This window comes from Stegodyphus dumicola, chromosome 2, assembly GCF_044657685.1.
Source record: "Stegodyphus dumicola isolate Sdum_Otavi_A_Nest chromosome 2, ASM4465768v1".
NCBI lineage: Eukaryota > Metazoa > Arthropoda > Arachnida > Araneae > Eresidae > Stegodyphus > Stegodyphus dumicola.
Genome location: NC_140769.1, coordinates 284,236,495 through 284,257,277, shown reverse-complemented (window position 1 = coordinate 284,257,277; position 20,783 = coordinate 284,236,495). Strand labels below are relative to the sequence as shown.

At 35.5% G+C, this 20,783-nt stretch overlaps 2 protein-coding genes across 2 annotated transcripts in view; one reads left to right on the top strand and one right to left on the bottom strand.

Annotated features, from left to right (window-relative positions):
- Window positions 1–20,783, top strand: part of LOC118184494 (uncharacterized) — a 71,145-nt gene that overhangs the window by 33,326 nt on the left and 17,036 nt on the right. Inside the window, exon 4 of the transcript XR_015039910.1 lies at window positions 18,130–18,303. The gene's annotated coding sequence lies outside the window, so the exon portion shown is untranslated. The remainder of the gene's footprint in view (window positions 1–18,129; window positions 18,304–20,783) is intronic.
- Window positions 1–20,783, bottom strand: part of LOC118193431 (thyrotropin-releasing hormone receptor-like) — a 380,180-nt gene that overhangs the window by 346,759 nt on the left and 12,638 nt on the right. The window lies entirely within an intron of this gene.

Here is a 20,783-nt window from a genome sequence, read left to right as displayed (position 1 = left end):
GATTGGCAACAAATCCACTAGTCTGCTGTTTCAAATGTAAACAATCAATGGCCGCCATAAAAAAAAAGGCTTAGCGGCACTTAAACAACTTTAAAATTGTGGATAATTCTAAAAATATTGCATACAGATTTACTAAAGGCATAAAAACTTTAACCGGAAGATAAAAACAACTTAATTCCATCATTTTTTAAAGCAAAAATTGTAAAATTTACAAACATATAAGATTAAAGAACCTCAGATCACTGAGCCGGGTAACAGAGTGGATATATATATATAATACGAGGTCCACCAAAATACGAGGTGCACATCTAAATGTTATAGCAGTCCTGTATCCAAAATTTCAACGTTCTGAGGCTACTCGTTTTTGAATTATGCGAGATACGTACGTACGTTGGTACAGACGCCACGAAAAATTCTCTTCAGAATTAATATAAGCAGTTTTATAATTTTTTTGAAGGAAAAGAGTATTTTATTCTGTCCTTACGTACAGATATCACGCAAAAACATCGTTAAATTGCATTCGATAGCGGTCAAAATGGATATTTTCGTTGAAATATGCTGCCTGAAACTTTTCGCGATTACAATACTTCCTGTTTACTTCGTACAAGGAAGTAAAAAGTAAAAGTATGCAGTTCAAAAATGGCAACGAGAATAAGAAAGTTAATAACTAACAAGGAAGTTTATAATTACAGTTAATATTTAAACAATAAGTTAATAACTAAACAAGTTTATGAATGAACAGCAAATAGAGTTACAAAATACAATTCGATAATTTGAAATAAAAACTATTTAAGGCTATTTTTAAAAAGCTATACAACAAGTAACACACTGGACACCCGAAAACTATAAACCGTAATTTAACTAGTACACTAGTTGAAAAAGGATCGCCTTCCCTGCTCTACAGCACACAAGGCGACATCGACATTTGTACTAACGAATTTCTGAAAACTCATCATTGACACAATGGTCATGTTACTCAAGCTGGCTATGTTGTAAAGAATACAGTATATTTTGTGAGGTTTGAATTAAATACGACTGTATCCGGAGAAACAACAGGAAAAAATATGAAACCCCCTGAAAGTTCGCGTTAAATGATGAAATCTAATGATGCTATAGAGTGCAAAACATTTCGTTATTTCGTGCTAACCGATAAAACTACTTATAATATCATACACATCACTGCGGGGATCAAAGTTTTGTTCATGTTAACCGAGTGTTCGTCTTAACTTTTTATAAGGGAAAGAAAAAGGCACTTTTTCAGAAAACCTCTTGTTTTATTTACTATATCAGATGATACAATGACATTATTTCTGACAACTATGCATATTTTGTCCAAGACGCGTGAAAAAAGACCACTTCTGGTAGTTAGTGTCGGTAACCACCACCCACAGAACACATCCCTACAAATCAGACTCTATGGTACTTATAGAAACAGTTTTTCTCTTTCAAGCAGAGTGCAACTTTGCGTGTGCTCCATTCCCACAATGTTCCTACAGGCCTTTTTTCTTAGTGCTGCAAAGTGCACATCGTCGTGATGTTGTCTTCGATGGCTGATGCTTATTTTCTTGAAGACGAATTGCTGCATCAACTACTGGCTTTATGTTTCTTGATTGGTTATGTTTCTTGATTTCCATTTAGTGAGCTACAAGAGAAGTTTATAAACTATCAGTCTTGAAAACCACTCACACGAGTAATTGACGTTCAATAGAAAAGGTGGTTATTGTAGGTAACCACCGCCCACACAACACATCCCCACAAATCCAGTCTCTATGGTACTAATGGAAACAGTTTTTCTTTTTCAAGCAGAGTGCAACTTTGCAGGCATTCCCACACTGTTCTTACAGGCCTTTTTCTTGGTGTTTCAAAGTGCACATCGTCGTCATGTTGTCTTCGATTGCTCATGCTTATTTTCTTGAATACGAATTACAGCATCAACTACTGGCTTATGTTTCTTGTTAGAAACGATCAGTCTTGAAAATCACTCACACGAGTGAATAAGACGTTCAATAGAAAACGCGGTTACTGTAGGTAACCACTGGCCTTAAAGAGTTAAGCGAGTTCGTGCTAAGAGAGGTTTAAAATAAATTAAAAGGTCTAATCTTTAGAATATGGTAACAGGTAGTTTGGCGACATTTTGGTAAGGCGATAAAGGCTACTAGCTAGGACTTTAGCAATAATCTGAGAAGTACACAGTTCGAATCACAAATTATTTTGTCTCAGAGAAATAAGAGATCGTGAGACATGTAATGTAACATTTTCCGGAAGATTCCGATCGTGATTTTAGCTAATAAGCACTTGTAAACAATTTCGCTGCTAAAGTGCAGATTCGTCCATTTATTTGTTTGGCGCTTTTTACAAGAGTAAGAAGAATTGGATTTTTGTCAATTTTCTTTTGACGTTTTAAGTGAAAATAGGTCGATATGTACAAAGATAAAGTCAACAGTGTGCGCAATGCCATTTTTGTGCAATTCTGAGATGTTTTTTTTTAAGTGAAAGGTCAACGTGTACATGGATACCGTGTATGCGCAGTTCTTAAAAACGCGGCAAAGAGTTTGCGATTCTGAACTTTCTCCCAATTTCGCACCTAATCTTGGTCATGATTAAGCATTTTTGTTCCATAAAAGTTGTAGTATAAGCGTAATTCGGCTAGCAGATTGTTGGAAAAAATGTTGAGTAGAAAAAAAAAAAAAAAAAAAAAAAAAAACCTTTATTTCGTGAAAATGAAAACAAAATGGCGTCTAAAACAAAACTAGCAGGTTGCTGTAGCAGGGTTGGTCGCCAAATTTTCGCCAAGGTACCATAATGTAAAGATTCACCATTAAAAGCACTTGTGTATTATTAATACATTATTGTGAGCAATCAATGTAAATTTCAATGTATTACTAATTTTAAGTGTGCTAAACTCATATTGTTTCTGTACATTATGAATTACAATTTTTTTTGCATTACCTAAAGAGAGTTACCAAAATAAGATGTTCTACAGATGTGTGTTGAGTGATGTGCATAATATCTTGTTAAGTGGATTAATGTTTATCTCTAGAGTAAAATAAAAAAAAAAAATACAAAGAACGCCACTTTTTATTAAGTTCTCATAAATAATAACTGACACATTGTTTATCTTGAACCTTAATTAAAGAAAAAAGGGGTGAATAAGCTATTTTATCCCTGTCTCTTCAACGTCAGTTACTCACAACCACCTAACAACAAACTTACTTTTTCCATCGCCTGAAGTTCTTTATTCTCGGAAACAATTGAATTTTATTTTCTTTTTAAATATGAAATTTATATATTATTATTTATTAAGTTTCTGAAAATTCTGCCGCCTTTAGATTAAAATTATTTTCCTTTATCAATGCGTGACGCGACCAAATAATATTTGTATAAGAAGACTAAAGAATATGTTTGCAAGAATTATCTGTTACATTATAAGGTATTTATCCCACCTTCTTAGCATGCCTTCGTGGTGTAATGGTCAGCATGCTCGGCGCGTATTCGAGAGGTCCGAGGTTCCAAGTCCCGGCGAAAGCACAGCACATTTTACATGTCTCCTGCTTCGATATAACCTAATGACTCTACAGTGGTGGGTGAAGATTCTCCACCACCAGGACTTGGCGACTAGGGTTCCCTAATCCCCAGTCGCCCTCTAAAAGGGGGAGTATATAAGGTATTTCTCCCGCTTTCTTAGCCTGCCTTCGTGGTGTAATTTACAGAATATTCGGCGCATATGCGAGAGGTCTGTGGATCGAGTTCCGGCGAGGGCATTGCTCGTTTTTCAAATCTCCTGCTTCGAAATAACCTAATGACTCTGCAAAATATATAAAACATTACCCGGTCATAGTAAAGTAATCTCATAGTAAGGTCATAGTAATCTCATAGCGTAATCTTCTTTATCATACATAAAAAACTGGAAACAAAATTGAATGATGCCAAATTACTGTTTCAAATCTATAACACGATTTTTCTCAAAGTCTTTAAAAAGGTTTTAATCTCTTAAGCACATTGATATGAGGATACAGAAATTGGTACGATAAAGATCACAATTACGAGACTATTCATCAAGTTTCTGTAAAACAGGGTACGGCCATACCCAATCACTTTGATATTGTTACGAATTTTGTATTTAATTATCTACTGTTAGTTCACGGATGAGTCCAGATTCAGTCTATAACACCTGAATCTCTACGATTATTGATATGGAGCGAATCTCGGATCCTTACCATCCCAGACATGGAAAGGGACCAATATGGTGGTGGAGGAGTGATGGTCTAGGTAGGAATCATGCAAAATACTTGCACAGCGCTCCACGTGTTTGACAGTTGGTTTTGTATATGTAAAGAGGTACAGGCAGGAGATCCTAGAGCCCTATATGCGACTTTTCAGGGGGGGGCTGCTGTCTCTGAGTTTACTTTTATGGACGATAATTCACATAAAGCTCACCTGGTTGATGACTACCTGGAAAGCGATGATATTCACCGAATGGATTGGCCAGCCAAATCTTCTCTACTTCCTATTGAACATGCTTGGGAGGCTCTTGGGAGGGATATTGGAATACGCCATACCCCCACCGAGAACCATTCAGGAGTTAAAAACTTCTCTAGTAAAGGAGTGGATGCAACTTCCACAGAGGTGGTGGTGTGGTGGTGTATTTACCTATGGCAAAGCACACTAGGGCTATCTGCCTAAGGGAAGAGATGCCTTCGTGGAGGACTTTCTAAGGAAAACTGGCTCGTATACACGTTACACATGGGGAAAACTACTAAAACACCCATGCAGCCAGCCCGTTCGCGGGATTCGAACCTCGGACCGAACTACCAGTGTTCAGCGACTTTAGCGCTCGGCCGCTGGTGGGCCTCAACTTCCACAGAGACTCCTAAACTTTCTACTAATTAACAGCATGGCTACCCGTTGTGCATACTGTCTGTCAGAGACGACCACACACCATACTAGGCAAATTTTCACTGCCACCTTTCAAACTCAAACTTGGACCACAACGGTCTCTTGGCCACAACTCATGCTAATGAATGGCATTTTCATTGTTGTTTTATACACATTATTGTCATACAAGAAACTATACCTATGCCTAATTTCATTTATTTCTATCCGGTATTTCTCGAGATATTTGGGAAAAAGTGTTCCATCTCTTAATTTTGTCCGCCAGTATAGTTATAGTTCACTAATACGTTTTAATGCCATGTTCAGAAATCGCAGTTCTAAAGTAATAATTAATTACTTGCATTTAATGAATATCTGTGTGCTTGCTACTTAGAATAAAAATCTGTTAAAAAAATGAGAAAACGAAAAAAGAAGCACAAGTCTTTCGAAACAGGCAGAATTTTCGCTTTGTTAGCGGATGTAATGCTATTCAAAATTTCTGCATTAGATGATTTTCACAATTCCAACTGATACTTGGCGGTGCTTGAAGTGCGAGAGTTTCCGAAAGAAGTTTGGTATTATTTTCAAGTATGACTACAGGCGATTTAAAATTGTTCGAGAGTTTTCCTTTTGCTCAGACGTATTATCCGCTCATCTGGAAATGCTTTACGCGCATTTTATTTTGTCGGTGACTTAGTTCCTGAAATTGAATTATGAAAATATCTGTAATGAAGAAACTTTTCTCCGTTATATATGTAGGAAAGAATGTTGCATTTAATTTCTCAATAATATGTGAAATATTTTTGGCGTGAGAATTCATTTTATGGCATCTATTCTTAGGAAACATTTCTTTGTAATGATTTAGTACAAGCATTTTCTAAAGTTTCGTCATGAAAGGAAATGCCTTACCTCTTCTTCAAAAGAAATTCTTATTAAGGGGACTCGTACACCTTAAAACCCATAAGATCTTCGAATATGTGACTGTTGCAAGAATTGGGATAACTTATTTATTTTAAAAGCAATTACTTCCAACTTTTTACAGCTGACTACATAATATATCTGCTTTCTGAAATAGTCATCAGAAAGTTTGTGTTGCCACGAATATTTTTATAATTTAATCCGCTTTGTGACAAAAGTTTTCGTCATGTTTCCACCTTGCGCGCACACTTTAGAACATTCTGTTGCATAATTTGATTCCATATTTGATATATAGCTTTCATAACATTTGCAAACTCTTGTGAACCAAAAATTCTAAGAATTCATGTTAAACGTATATTTTATTTGAAGTTGAGTTTATAAAATGTATTTTATTAAAAAAATCTCTACTGTTTTTGCGCATAAAATTTTTTAATATTAACATTTTCATCAAATTTTGGGTTCAGGTAAGATAGTGCCCATATAAAATTCAGGTAGAAGATAGTGCTCATATAAAGAATTTCATCAACTTTCAAGTACGTACCATTAGCCATTTTTAAAATATCACGGGCGCAAGGCGGAAATATGACGAAATATTTTGTCACAAAGTCGATTAAATAACAAAACTATTTGTGGCAACACAAACTTTCTGGTTACTAGTTCCCAAAGCAGCTATATTATGTAGTCAGGTGTAAAACGTTGGAAGTTATTTCTTTTAAAATAAATAAAATATCCCAATTCTTGCAACAGTCACATATTCGAAGATCGGAAGGGGTTTAAGGTGTATGAGCCCCAAGGTGTATGAGTTAATACAAACATTTTCTAAAGTTTCGTGATGAAAAGAAATGCATTACCTCTCCTTCAAAAGAAATTCTTATTAAGAGAAACACCTCTTCTTAACCTTTAAAACAGAATATGAGCTAATAAAATTAGCCAAATTAGTAATTAGCCCAAAGTGGCAATTTTCCCAGAAGGGCTACTAGTAATTTCGTTTTGGCTTTTTGCCTGGATTCACTATAAACGGCAAATCACTTTTTAAATTGTTGCAACCAAATATTAGAGCGCTGTATTATATTTAAAAAGATCAAATAACGAAGAATCTGCATAAATGTATGCATGTTTCTCGCATTGGGATAAAACAACGGTACCTAGAGCCATCCAATTTTGAATAACATACGTCTCCACCTGACTATGGGCATCCGGAAGAGCGAATTCGGAATTTGTTTTTTTGTCTGTTTCCTATTTTGTAAAGCTTTTGTGAGTTTTTGATTAATAAACTGAACGATTTCAATGCGAGCAATGGCAACGCTGTACAGCGCGCGAAACTGTGTATCGGAAATTCTAAAGACATGCTCTTTTCTTTTAAATATTTTGCGATACTGCCGTTGGAATGAATTTTATAGTTTAAGTGCAAAGAACATGATATTTAATAAATAAAGGTTACACACAAAACGTTTAAAAAATATCCCTTTGGGCGTAATATAAAATCTGAAAAGATTTCAGATTTTTCTTGTTTGGCGTGTTTTTTTTTTTTTTTTTTTTTTTTTTGTCTCGTGTCGTTAAATGTTTCAGTGAAAGAGACTATGCGCGAAAGCATCGAACGTTTCTTTAAAAGAGCAGAAAATTAATTAGTTTTACTCCTGAACGCTGAAACGAATTATCGTGTTTATGGCAAAAGAAAAATATACGAATATTCATTAAATTCTGTTTTGAATGAGAGCAATTTGTTCCATTGCTTCTGAAAATATGGCAATTAATTGCCCGATATATTGCTTTCATGCAAAACTATCGTTGCTTTATACAAGTAGTCTTCGATTACTTACTTACCACCAAAGGGGGCCCACCAGCTGCCGAGCGGTAAAGTCGCTGAACATCGTTAGTTCGATCCGAGGTTCGAATCCGGCAAACGGGCTGCATGGGTGTTTTCGTGGTTTTCCCCAACTGTAACGTGTATACGAGCCAGTTTCCCTTAGAAAGTCCTCCACGAAGGCATCCCTCCCCTTAGGTAGATAGCCCTCGAGGCTTAGCCGTAATTAAATAACCTAACCTAACTTTACCACCAAAGTTTTTAAAGTTCCTTCGGAAGATGGGTATTTGTGACGTGTGGTTATTAAAGAGACCCTGTCGAGACTCTGACTGTGCCGAATGAGGATTTCAGCCATGTTTAATGCATTGTAATTTTGGTTTATTAGATTACGGCAAAGCACTCGAGGGCTATCTGCCTTAAGGGAGGGATGCCTTCGTCGAGGACGTTTTAAGGGAAACTGGCTCGTATACATGTTACACATGGGAAAACCACGAAAACGCCCATGCAGCCAGCCCGTTCGCTGCATTCGAACCTCGGACAGAACTACCAGTGTTCAGCGACTTTACCGCTTGGCCGCTGGTGGGCCTAAAATCGGAAAGCTTTCAGATTTTATTATTTGCTTGCTGTAAGTAGTAGAATACTCTGCAGACATAAGTTATCTGTAAAAGACCGTGATGCAAATTACTGGAGCTTTGGAAAAAAAACCTGAATTTAAATGGTCAAATTTATTTTCAAATGAAATGGTCAAATTTATTTTTAGAATACTATAGCAGAAAGAAGTCTAAAAACAATGCATGCAAGGAATTTGGAAAACGTAGCTGTTACAAAAAATATTCGAAAACGACAACGGGTACGATACCTTGGGACAACTGACGAAGTGGTTGAAATAACAGGCAACCCGGATCTAAGTTTCGTTTATTTTGATTATGACAAAGCAAAGGGCCATCTGCCTAAGAGGAGGTATGCCTTCGTGGAGGACTTTCTAAGGGAACTGGCTCGTATATCGTTACACATGGGAAAAAGCACGAAAACGCCCATGCAGCTCGTTCGCCGGTATTAGAATCCCGGACAGAACTATCGGTGTTAAGTGACTTTACCGCTCGGCCGTGTCTAGACACGAGTGTAGATAATATAGAAGAAATAGAGAAGACTGAAAAAATAAACTGACTGATTGCAACGATTTGATTAGTTTCCAAAATGAAATAATTGAACAGAATAATAGGAAGTTATAAATCAGAAACTGTCAAAGTAGTTTAACTAAAAAATCATTTCTTAAATCAACTCAATGATATCTGCTTCTCGGAAAAATGCATCAAAACAATGATCTCTTCAAAAAACATGAAAAGCAAATTCCAGATGCAGTCTAATGTTACTGCGAAAAACATGAATAGAAAAAAGATGAAAACTAAACAAAGACAACTTTAATGAATTTTCTGATTAAAAAAAAATTCCTCCCGCTCATAGTCAGTCAACCAAGCGAGTAATTACTTACCTGTTACTTTTAATGAAAAGCATCGTTTAGAACAGGGATCAGGAATCCTTTTTAAGAGGACAGAATAATTCAGGAAGAGGGATTTCGGCGGGCACGGTCCTAATCGTTCAGCGGAGATCGTTGTTGCGATGAAATGTCTCTCCACATTACATTATAAGGTATTTCTCCCGCCTTCCTAGCGTGCCTTCGTGGTGTAGTGGTTCTGCACGCTGGGCCGGTATTCCCGAGGTCCGTGGTTCGATCCCCGGCGAAGGTAATTGCTCATTTTACATCTTGCCTGCTTCCAAAAAATAACCTGACATCTCTACATAGTGTTGCCATTGTTGACTTTAAAATCGTTGCGTTTGTAAATCAAAAATTCGTTAAAGTGTTGCAAAATATGAAATAGACCATAAACAAGTTCGAAATTTGGGCTTTTAGATGCCCGTATTCGAATGGAGGACTACGTTATTCAGAATTGGATGTCTCTATGTAACGTTGTTTTTTCACAGTGCGAAAAAACATACATACATTTATTCAGATTCTACATTATTTAATTTCTTTAAATATAATTCAGGCCTGTAATATTTGGTGGCAACAGTTTGAAAAGTGAATCAACGCAGAAAGTCAATCAACGCAAAATGCCAAAACGAATTTAATAGCCCTTTTGGGCTAACACCCTTTGGGCTAAAACTGTTTTAAAATGAAAACTCCTCTGACGCGATCGTTATCTTAATGCATACATTTTGGTCGATTTTGACCCTCATGCAAAAAAAAATGGTTGCCTTCGTCTGCAGCAGGTGTATATTTAACTCTAGCACTCGAGTTAGGGTTAACTGAAATGATTTGTTCTCTGATTACCGCTGGAATTATTGCGTTAAAATTAGCTTCTATATACCTATGACAATACATATAATTAAGCAAATGAAGCCTCCAGCGGAAGGAGGATTGTCTTCTGATGTGAATTAAAGGCCAACCTGATTACGTGCGCCTCCCTGTAACTGCAGTTATCTATAACGGTGGATTATAATGTTTCGGTTCGCATATTCCTCCATGTACCAATTTCGTGATTCCCTCTATCATGGCTTCTAATACGAATTTCTGCCTCATTGGCAATATTATTATTCAATACAGCAGAAGAATTTAATCTGCTAAAATATTTTACAGCAAAATGGTTCCGTTTTGGAAATGGCGACTGCAAGTGGAAAAATTGTATAGGATTCGAATTAATAGTATGTGCAATTCCAAGTACAGTTTCGACAGCTATTATTGAATAAATTGATTGGAAAACTGAATTTCAACATATCTAACATTCATATTACATAGTTTCGAATTTGATGCGACATTTGATATCTGCTAATAGTGATTTATTTTCATTCGCTCTGAAGTTTGCAGCGGTAAATTACATTAATGTTAATAACGACATGTTTTCTAACACGTGTCACAAAACTTACCAACTAAGTGGTACGAAATTTTCATTACATTGTAAGGATCCCAAGTTTTACTAACGTTTATTTTATTTTAAATCTTTACTATCACTTCTTATTTTCTACTTCCGGCCAGAATTAAAAGCTTTAACTTATTTATGCAAATTTGTCTTGCTAACGCCAAGTACTTAAGTTGTGGCTTTTTGCCAAGCAAGAGAAAGGAAGGAGTTATTAGAAGCAGGCCGCTTGCCATAGTAGTTTTACTCGGTTGCTGGTTGCCTTCAAGGCCAGAGGTTTAGTCCTCTTGATAATTTCAAACGTATCGTAGTTTTAGCAGCTCTCTGTACTACATACGGATTTTTGTTAAATAACGGCCAATCTTAAAGTTAGGCACTTGTATATTAATCCAAAGTTAGTTTTAGTTAGAGTTTAGTTAGTAGTTTTATATTCTTACGTTCAGACCACAAGTGGTTGGTCTCTGTATTCCGAAGTCCGGAAATCTCTGTAAAGATAGAAAAATAAAGGGTTTCGTATACACTTCCTGTGTGTATTGTCTACTTCATAAATTATTGAACATAGCTTCAGTAAGCTCCCCGAGCCAGGACAGTTCATGTTTCCAAAGCAAGTAAAGAGGAATACAAGTCCTGATAATATTATATCAAACATGCAATTGAAACGCACACATAAAAATGCAAAACCATGTGATCATCAAAATCAATCTGCTAATAGTGATTTATTTTCAATGGCTTTAAAGTTTGCAAGGGGTACAGTACAGTAATGTAAATAGCGACATACGACATGATTGGATGTGTCACAAATTATGCTTCACACACTATTATATCAAACATGCAATTGACACGCACACATAAAATTGCAAAATCATGCGATCATCAAAATCAATTTGCTAATAGTGATTTATTTTCGTTACTGTTATTTGTTACTGTGTTACTCTTATTATGCTTCGTTAGTGCGTATGTGTGTTGTGACTTATCTCAATCGTCTGACGCTAATTAGAACAAGACCACGAATTTTCTCACGGCAAAGAGCGCAAGATTACGTCTGTCATTGTCATGAGTCTTGAGCACCATAAATAGGTGACACAACGATTTGATCAGCTCCATCTCCGTTTTGATGGTAAGCGCCCAATGGACGGGTACAAAGGTCTCACACCCATCTTCTATCGCCGGATCCTTCGAGACGAGCTCGAAATTGTAATTTGAGTGCCCCCATGCCGCACAGACACTACACATTTACAGTACATGCCATCTCTGAGAATCGAACCCCAGCCCAATGAATGATACAGCAGCCAGTAGTAATAACCAATATATCCATCAAGATGGCTTACGACGTTGCTTTACACCGAGTAGCTAGAGTTTTCAGAGCCCGGGGATAATTCAAGATCTTGTGCCCGTCTTGTTTGCCAAGAATGGAAAACATTTCAGTCTAAAAATTCGTAACATCAATTCGGTGCTCCCTAGATGTTCCCCCGGAGATAAATATTCTCCCTTACCCCCCCTTTGGCTACCATGGATGTAAAAAAGGAAGGAGTGGCCAGCACGGCACTAAGAGTTAAATGCTTTTTGTTTACATTCAGAAGCTCTTTTGACAGCGCTTCGATAGTATTTCGAAACACGACAGTACCATACAAATCGAAAAACGGAACATTTCTGCATAAAAGAAACATTTATTGTGTGATGGATAATAGCAATTTGTATAGTTTATTGACAGTTACGCAAAAACCAAATCTCGGTTATTTTTCGATAACTAACAACAGCGATTTTGATTATGAATTTGTTTTATAAAATTCTAAGCAGTTGAACTACAAAAATATGGATTTTTAGCAAAAATGTTATGCTTAAAGAATAAAAAATACCTTACGGTACCTTTAAAATTGTACACGTCTTTCGATACCCCTGATAGAGTATTCGCTACTTTTATTTTATGTTCCAAACGCCAAAATGTTTTAAATAAAATAATTTTTTTGTCATCCACATATTATTACGACATGTATTTTTTAAAAATTTGTAGAGGAGAGGCTTTATAGTTGCTCATTTTAAACTTATTATATTTTTATATAACTTAAAAATAATCACTCGCATCGTGATAAAACAAGGGTATCTAGAGCCATCGAATTTTGAATAACGTAGTCCTCCATTCGAATAGGAATATCTGTGAGCTCGAATTTGTTTTATTAGCCATTTCACGCCCTATACAGCATTTATGAGTTCTTGATTAAGAAACTTCACGATTTCAAAGCGAACATTGGCAACACTGTACGGGGGAAAAAAAATTATCTCCAGCGCGCGAGTCTGTGTAACGGAAATTCTAAAGATATGCTCACTTTAAAATTATTTTGCGATATTGCTGTTGTATTGAATTTTATAGTTTAAGTCCGAAGAACATGATATTTAATAAATAGAAATAACACACAAAACGTTAATGAAACGACGCTTTGGGCGTAATGTAAAATCTGAAAGCTTTCAATTTTTTAAAAATTTTTATTATACCTTATTTTATTACCTTATTTAACGATTTTTTTAAGATATATTTTTATAAGGGCATAAAGTATTCCTCGAAAGGAACCTCGGAATTCTTGAAGGTTTCTTGAATTGTCAATGCTTGAAAGACAACTGATATATACAGACAAATTATAGAATATCCGCGTTTTCTTCACAGCATTTAAGTTCTGAGGGTACAAGGGGCTTCGAAAAAAAAATCTTCGATATTCTAATAGTTTCTTATGCTGACAATGTTTGAAGACTATTGATATATGAAAATTTTAGAATATCCCTACTTTCTTCACATCATTGAAAATCTAATGTTTTTCTAAAGATAGGACAGGTTTCCCCAAACAACCGTACATTTCTAAAGGTTCCTTATGTTGAAAAAGTCTGAAGATCATTCATATATACCGACAAATTTTAGAAGATCCATGTATTCTCCACCGCATTAACTCTTTCCGGCACGCTCCTTTTTAAAGTCGAAGTTTTGATTTAAAAAAAAAAAAAAAAGGTAGGCAGTCTAATTAGGCCTAGAGGAGTACACAAGTAAAATTTTGTGAAGATAGCACTTATCGTTTAAATTCTGTGGGTGTGCCCAAAGTAGGCACACTGATTGAATAGAGCTTCGGAAAAAGAGCTGAAACGAGCATTGTTGTCAATGAACTGACCGATGAGATGCGGAGAAACAAAGAATACAGACTCTCAGTTGTCCTAGATGATCGGTGAACCCGGTTTGGGCACACCTAGAGTTCGCCTTTTGATTTTAGGCAAAATTTCAAAGTAAAAAATTTAAACTAATATAGAATGAGATTAGCATACAGCCAAAAACTGAGATAGAATTTTCTTTTCAAACAATCCTTTTATACCCTAAAATATTCTGGACGATTTCTTTGAAAAATGAGGGTCTTAAAAACTAAACATGGCTAAAATATATGGACTAGTTTGTGTTGAGCTGCCCTCTACTATAAATAAAGATGGTTCAGAATAACATATAAATCCTTTTTGATTCAATTTTTCTGTGCGTACAGAAGGAAATTTTTAGGTGTGTCCAAACCGGACACACTGTGCCGCAAAGGGTTAAAGATATATTTTTCTAAGAGCAGGAGTAATTACCGAAAATACTTATAGCTTAGGTAAAAATAACACGCCGAACAAATGTTAATTTAGAAGTCAAACAACCCAAAACAGCGTTATATTTGTAAATTTTCACAGGACTATGAGGATGGTTTTACCGAACCATCATCCTCAGCTGCCAAAGTGCAAAATAACGCTCATTTTTGTTGTTTGACTTCTAAATTAACCTTATAGTTCTAAGGGTACTATGAGATGATGAACTTTGAAGACCACTTTGTATAATAATAAATTTTTCATATTTTAACAATATACATTAAAGACCAGAAGTTTCTTCTTCAAGTGGTAATGAAACGGTTATTCCCAAACACGTGCTTCTTTATCTCTCACGAAAAAAGGAAGTTCATTTTGCAAACACCAAACAGCTATAAACTCAAAAACAAACATTACTCATCTCAGTTAAATATGCAGATAAAAGTTAGATAACACGCCGAATTAATATGAAGACCAAAAGTCAGATAACATGTAGCATCTTTGCACTGAAGTTTAGTGCAGAGGAGAGATAAATACTTTATGAAGTGATATCTTATTTCATTTCAAATTATTCCTCATCAAAATCATTTGATCTAGTTAAACGCGTTGAGGTCCTATGGCTTAAAGCATAACGTGTTACACCGTTTTTCGCATCACATTTTTAAAAATCCGCAGATACATCTCGATTACAGTTAATCATCCGCATAAATTAAATTAACTTTATCACCAAAATCGAATAGCAAGTTTCATTTTTTTTTACAAAGATAAGCGAAGTAGTTGTTTTTATGCAACGTTTTAATATCGCCCTCTTACATTTTTTGAAGAAGGTAAACTACTTAAGGTATTAAGATAAATACAGATGCTAAAAGGTACTATTTAGAGATGAAAGTGGCATATGTATCAGTCATGGAATTAAAGCAGGATCAGAATTGGAAAATATTAAGAGAGAAATCCGATTCCTAAAAATAAGTTAAGATACTGTTTTAGTCTCTGTAATAATAGCAAAAATCTGACGTCTTCACCACCAAACTTCCTTTTACGGAATATTAAATTATACGCATTTTTTCCTGAATTTCATTTAAACTTGTTTCTTCGAAATTCACTAGGACAAGGCAAAAATACATAAAACTGAAAATATCTTTATTAAAAATTGAAAAATATAAAACATCAATTACAAAAATTAAAATTATAGTTTCTACGCAAAAACGAGCAATTCGGCCAGCGGGCAAGAAGGCATATTTTTCGGTGCAGAAAATAAAATTTTCCTTTTGGTCCCGCACCGCAAAAAGACACTGAAGGTGCAGAAACTGATTGAAGTCACTATTGAAATGTAAACAAATATGGATGGTATGGTTAAAAAAATAGTCTTAGCTGCAGTTAATTATAATTCTACAACTGTTACATTCAGATTTCATTTTTCAAGCAAGAAGGACAAAAATTACCAACATATATGAATAAAAAAATGAGCTCAAGGAGCCGAGTAAAAGTGCGAGTATATATATATATGTAATTTTGGTGCGGCCGATTGCAACCAATAAGGAAGGTGCACAACTACATGTAATAGTAGTCCTATATATACAATTTCTACGTACTGAGTTTACTCGTTTTTGAGTTATGCGAGATACATACGTGCGTACGTACAGACGTCACGAAAAAATCTCTTCTGAAGCCAATTTTAAATCCTTTTTCCAACCCGTTTTTGGGAAAAAAAGGTCCTTTATTCTGTCCTTACGTACAGATGTCACGCAAAAGCATCGTTAAATTAGTAGTCGATAGTAGTCAAAATGGATATTTTCCTTGAATTATACACACGAAAATTGTCGCGATTACAATACTTTCTACAAGAGAGTAATAAAAAGGAAAATCTGAAAGATTTCAGATTTTAACGGAGTCGTCCCTTTTGTCATTTTTTATTTTCTCTTATTTATTTAGCAACATACATAATTTTTCTTGATAGACTTAATACGTTTTCTATTTTAATTTGTAAATGCATTCAAAACTAATCGTTATTTCTTATGATTTTAAGGGAACTGCAAAAGGTAATGGACATCAGTTCTCAAGAAAAGGTCGTTATAATTACGACAAGAATTGCTTTGTGCCTCCCCTTTGTAGTAGTTGGAGTTTTCGGATTTTATTATTTCCTGGAACACGACAATTTCAATGCATCAATATGGTCACTGTTTTTAGGTAATGACATTTCTATAAAGTGGTTGCGAATAATAATATTATACGATTGCAATAACAACGAAAGAGGCAAAATAATTAAACCAATTAAAGTAATGATATTTAATAAGTATGTAATTAACGTAAACACTGACTATTCAAATAGAATTTCAATGTTTTATTCAAATTAATAAGACTGATGCAGTTAGAACTTTTTCAGTAAACTCTAAATGAAAAAAATCTTACGCGTACACCACATGACTTTCTTGTACGAAATATTAACTTATACGCACTTTTTCCTGCATTTCATCTAAACTTATTTCCTCCAATTTCATTAGAGATGTTTCTCATTCAATTAATTCAGCTCTCACTTCGCGGCAAGGCATAGATTAAAAACTCAAAACATCTTCATTACCAGTTGAAAGATATAGAAAAACATAAAACACCAAATACAGTTAAAACAACTAAAAAAACAATTCTTACAATTAAAATTACAGTTTCTACGCAAAAACATGCCATTCGGCCAGCGGCAAAAAGGTAGATTTTTCGGTGCACAAGACTAAAAGATTCCTTTGGTCTCACTCGGCAAAAAGACACTGAAGGCGTTGAAACTCAATTTCATGCTGAGTCAATACATGGCTTTAGTCGCACTTAAACAGCATTTAAATTGTTGATAATTCTACAACTATTACATGCAGATTAACTAAATGCATACAAGCCTTAAATGGAAGATAAAATATAATTCAATAATTTTTACAGCAAAAAATGCACGATTTACCAACATATAAGAATAAGCAAACTGAACTCACTGAGCCGAGTAACAGAGTAGGTATATATATATATATATATATATAATTTATTTACTAAAGAAATATTGATTATATTATCTCCTAAGATTAATTTTAGGAGAATTATCTTAAAAGAGTGAATCCATAGTTAGTAATTTCAATTCCGAAAATTGTTTTAAAGTAACTTGAATGTAAATTGTTAAAAAATGTTTCACGGGGACTTGAATTAAATCATGAATAAAAAAATTTAAATTGTAAAAAGAAATAAATCAAAAGCAAGTAATTAAATTAAAAGCAAGTAATCATTGCCATTGATCGGAAATTAGTTGACTTTTCGAGGGGAACAAACCAACACTTGGTACGGCCGATTGTAACCGAAAAGGGAGGGAAATAACTATATGTTATAGCAGTTCTAGATACAAAATTCCGACGTTCTGATGCCGCTCGTTTTTGAGTTATGCGAAATACATACGTACGTACAGACGCCACAACCCCCCCTTCTGAATCGATTTTAAATGAGTTTTATAATTCGATTGGAATAAAAAAGTCCTTTATTCTGTCTTTACGTACAGATGTCCCGCAAAAACTTCCTTAAATTGCACTCGATAGCTCTCAAAATGGATATTTTCGTTGAAATATGATTTCCTTAATTTTTTGTGATTACAATACGTCCTTTAATTCGTCCAATTTAGTAAAAACATAAAAAAAGGCTCTTTTTAAAAGTAAAAAAATACTCTTTTACAAATTTTGTTAGGAAATTCGTCAACAAAAAAATTAATTCTGACTATTTGCCAAGCTGGTTTTTAACTCACGAACTCAACGTTTTGAGCGCGAACAGTGGCAACACTGTACGGACTTGTCGGCGGTGATCTCAGCAAGAGCATAGAAAACCATAACAAACCTTTTTGGGTGATCATTAAAATCTGAACTCTTTCAGATTTTGAATTTTTATAATTTTCTGTTTTCGTACTTTAAGAATTAAGATGATATACAGGTACAAAGAATGCCAAACTCCATGTAATTCTCATAGTGCACACTGAGATATGTACTGATGAAAGCATGATTTTTTTTCTTTGAACAGGCATATTATGTGCAGTCGTTATGCGTGTGAACATCTACTACATTTGGAAGAGAGCACTTCCTGTGTATGACGACACGCTGAGAGCTATTCTGAGGATGATATCATGGATCTCCGTAGTAGCTTCAGGAGTAGCAATAAGTGCATACATTACTTTAGGAGCTTCGCAACATCAAGGTAATTATTTCATCACATTAAAAGAAAAATTGATTTTATTATATAGCATTATATTTGCATGGTTCACATCTCCAAGTGGATATATTTAACCTTAATTAGTAGGGAGACACAATTTGCCGAAATCGTAAATTAAATAATTCCAAATAAAAAAATTCTCTAATCAATGCAGTAATACATCTAACTATTAACCTCATGGTTTCGTACATGTAGCCCACCAACGGCCGAGCGGTAAAGACGCTGAACACTGGTAGTTTGGTCTGAGATTCGAATCCCGCAAACGGGCTGGCTGCTTGGGCGTTTTCGTGGTTTTCCCCATGTGTAACGTGTATACAAGCCAGTTTCCCTTAGAAAGTCCTTCACGAAAGCATCCCTCCCTTTAGGCAGATAGCCCTCGTGTGCTTTGCCATAATTGAATAATCCAATCCAATCCAATCCAATTCGTACATGTGAAAGTTATATTGTAGGGTTTTCCTCATTTAACCGACCTTTCATTTAATTTTTTTAATCTTTCCTGAACTCCTCAACTTCCTCTCGCATTTCCTCGCCAGAATATAAATTTGACGGCGTGAAGTGAGTATTTAAAGGGGGTGAATCTTGGAGTTGATTCAGAGCATGTTTTCGCTAGCCAGCGGCACATTTCGTTTCTGATCTTGTTTTTACGCTAAAACGTTCTTTGGCCATATCGAGCCATTTTCACGCGTGTGAGGTTTTTTGAGTCAACCTAAGTTAGCCTTGACTTAACGTGCTAATCCAGCACTATTCTATTTAGACTTGAATTGATTTATGTTATAACATTTAAGTTCCACCGCAAGTTGTGGGTGTTATTGTAAAGCACAAAGTACGTGCCTTTTCTGTTCATAGTTAAAAATAATAAAGGGTTTTTTTCACACTTCTGTGCTGGTATTACTTCACGCCTGTGGGAGAATTCTCCAGGTTCATCTGTAGGATCTAGATTAGTTTATGTGGATAAGAAGAGATAGTGGGAAGGAGGATTGTACTTCAAATGTTCAAGGTCATTGTTACGGAATTGTTGTATGTTCGGATTAATAACTTTGTACGTGAATAACCCATTCACTTCGAAAGTGCTCTTTCAACTATACTTTTACGCGGTTTAATCTTAGTATGCGGCACATACGAGATTTGGCAAAATTCGGGAGGCCAAATCCTGATAACATCCCATACGCTGTCGGTGGGACCTAGATAGGATGTCCTAAGGATATACTGGGATGTGACATTAAGCACTCAGGAGGATGAGTTTAGGAAGAAACTGGGATATTACGGGATGTCCTGAGGATGTAGTAAGTAGGACTTTAAATCCTAATAACATCCCATACGCTGTCGATGGGACATAGATAGGATGTTTTAGGATATAATGGGAAGTGTTTAGGATGTTAGTGGGATATTCAGGGACGTTATGATGTAAGTTTTGTTTCATATTTGTTACGAAGCATGTTAAAAATCAAATGCTTTTCCAGTGGGTTGTTGGCCATTCTGGCAATGAACAGCCGGACATACGTGCAAAAAGAGGTGCCAGCCTACTTTATACATCCTAATACAGCCATTTCTGATTGGAGGATTAAACTGTTTTAAAAAATGTTATTTATGTCTAATATCTTACGAGATCTTCAGCTTCGCACAGCCTTAAAAAAAAGAATAAGTCCTTCTCTTATACCCGATAGTCCAAGTCACAATGCAGATGTGGCTTTCCGTCTGTCTACAGGACATGATTCCCTTGCCGCCCACCTGCACCGCATAGGCATTTTAAGCAATCCTATTTGACCATTTTGTAATTCTGGAGAAGAGACGAACAGGAACCACCTGCATCCTACAATAGCCCCTCACTACAACTTACCATGCGTGTCATCCCACGAGCCTCGGAATAGAATTCCTAAGGTTTCTAATCAAGCGGAGACATGTGTATGATAACTTTCCAAAGTTAATAGACACACTACACCAATATGGACTCGAGCTATGCTCTCCAGAATGAGAAACAAGCACAAACCACCTAACGGCAACGTGATCTCAAAGACTATATCTCATAACTGTCCTCCAAAAGGACTACCTAAAATGCGAGTTACCAATTTATATTGTACCTGTGCCTGCATTCACTGGTACTATGGCATTGTGTCACTGGTAAAGTGTTCACATACTCCACAAGAGAAAGTATATCGTCACAGGTGTGCCTTCAATTCGTCAAACACCACCTTAAACAGGTAGCAGAATCTACACTAGGTAGAACGTACCAATTTCACATGCGAACTGTCACAGCTGACCAGTGCATCAAATGCAATAATTCATCAAAGTACTACATATTAAAGTAGTGCACCCATGGACCGCTAATCTCTGAACATTGAACTTGGACCAAATGCAACACTACCTACCTAATTACCACACTACAACATTCAATACATAATTCAAATATAGGTATCATAAAGCATATGCCAAAACCAACAAGCTCTAAAATGAACATATAACTTCTT